The following is a 1,913-nucleotide window of genomic DNA, read 5'->3' as shown; positions in this document are numbered from 1 at the left end:
AGTGATTTGCAGATATTCAAGCAATCTATTACACACCGGTGCTACTTTGCTATAAATAGAGCGTCACAAACGGAGGTCTGGGCCTCACTTGGGGACTTGAGGTTGACTCAAGATCAGCAAGAATCTCTGTCAGAGCTTCTCCTAAATAAGTAGCTCACAATGGGCAGGGGTGGGGGTGGGATTCTACCCCCTAACTAGTCAGCTGTTTGAGACCACAGAGTATTCAGGTTACATTTGAAGTGACTGAGAGTTGAACTGATTTGGCATCTGAAGATTTATGGGCTTCCAATCACTAGATGGCCTCCCTTGGGCCTGCCTTAATCAAAGATTACCCAGTCCCACCTTGAATAGTGATAGGGAATGAAACTATACTGGAAAACTATCATCACCATAGGATCTGGTGCATGAAGGTGGGACTTGGGTTAATTTGCTGGAACAAAGAGACCCAAAAGTATAGTGACTCAATCTGTTTTTGTCCTGTGTGACAAGGTAGGTAGGAAGTTCTGTCCCATGTGGTCATCCAGTGACTTGTTTTTCTACCCACTTTGATGGAGGCTCCAGTCTCTGTCAGCCAGGAAACGTGGCGATGTGGCTGCTGCTACCTGCATGCTCCTCAATCTGGCAGTTTAAAGAATAAGCTCTCCATAGGAAAAGCAAATAAAGGCCTCTTGAGGGAGGCTGGTTTTGCTTTATAATCTTGTATGGACATCTGGAAAAATCAACAAAACTTCATGAAGCACCCAATTCTGCTGAACAGTAAGTGTGGTAAGAGGGTAGCATTCACATGAAGTGTTCTTTTGTTTGTTTGTTTAATTAAAACGTTGCTTTACATATTTTTTTAGAGGGGACACCACACTTCTACTCAATTAGGAGAAACATTTTTGTAGTCCAGAGCTCTTTTATTTCTTTTTTCACACCTATCATGCCATGAATTCATAGGGAATGGAGCAGCTCCGGCCCCTTTCCATTGCTTCTCTCCAAGTGCTGCTCTAGGCAGAGCAGGCTGGCGCTTCAGGTGAACCCATCCATGTACCTTTCTCTTTGGCTTCCTTTTTTTTTTCTGATCATTTTGTTTTACACGTTTCAGGAAGCTATCTCGGCTCTTAGAGTGCTTAATGTGCTCAATACGAACATTAATTCTCTTTGCAAGAATCTTGCCCTTTACTTGCTTGTTTACAACAATGTCAACTGCATGCTGGGTAACATTATAGACTCTTCCAGTCTTGCCATGGTAACACTTGTGGGCATTCCTTTTTGAACAGTGCCCATCCCCTTGATGTCTACAATATCACCTTTCTTGTAGATTCGCATGTATGTGGCCAAAGGAACAACTCCATGTTCTCGAAAAGGCCCAGAGAACATAGAGCGGGTCCCTCCTCTCTTTCCTTTTGTGTTGGTCATGTTACTGGAAGATGGCGGTTCCAGACAAAAAGCCACATGAAATGTTCTTACTACAATAAAATAAAAAAGTTTAAAGAGCAGAAGGTGTGTCAACGTTTTTTTTTTAAAAGATTTATTTATTTTTGCATACAGAACTGGGGTACAGGCCAGAGGTGTGTGTGTGTGGGGGGGGTGAGAGGATCCACCAGAGACAGAGTGGGGAGCAGAACAGGCAGAACTGATGAAGTTCATTGCTGAGGGGAGCAGTGGGGGGGGGTGGGCGGGGCAGGTGAGGTATGCCGCGCCATATGGATCACCTCCAGGGTGGGGATCGAACTCATGCTGAAGTGGCTTTAGTTTCTTTGTAATGTGCTTTAACCTGCTGCGCCACCAGGGAGGGCCTGGGGTGTCGACTTTTAAGAAGAAAATTCCAGAGGAAAGAGTGAAACATTTAAAAGAAACGCTGTACTGCCAGTGCCGTGTGGTGTGAGAAACACAGGCTTAGAGGTTCTGATTTGAAAAATGAAATGTAG

General features: G+C 44.4%; 1 pseudogene; it reads right to left on the bottom strand.

Moving 5' to 3' along the window:
- Window positions 1–884: 884 nt before the first annotated feature.
- LOC105853881 lies at window positions 885–1,401 on the bottom strand (annotated as a pseudogene).
- Between the last annotated feature and the right edge of the window lie 512 nt (window positions 1,402–1,913).

The sequence above is a fragment of the Condylura cristata genome, unplaced genomic scaffold (assembly GCF_000260355.1).
Source record: "Condylura cristata isolate star-nosed mole 26May11 unplaced genomic scaffold, ConCri1.0 scaffold00020, whole genome shotgun sequence".
Lineage (NCBI taxonomy): Eukaryota > Metazoa > Chordata > Mammalia > Eulipotyphla > Talpidae > Condylura > Condylura cristata.
The sequence above is the reverse complement of the archived record's forward strand: the minus strand, read 5'-3'. Positions and strand labels throughout refer to the sequence as shown.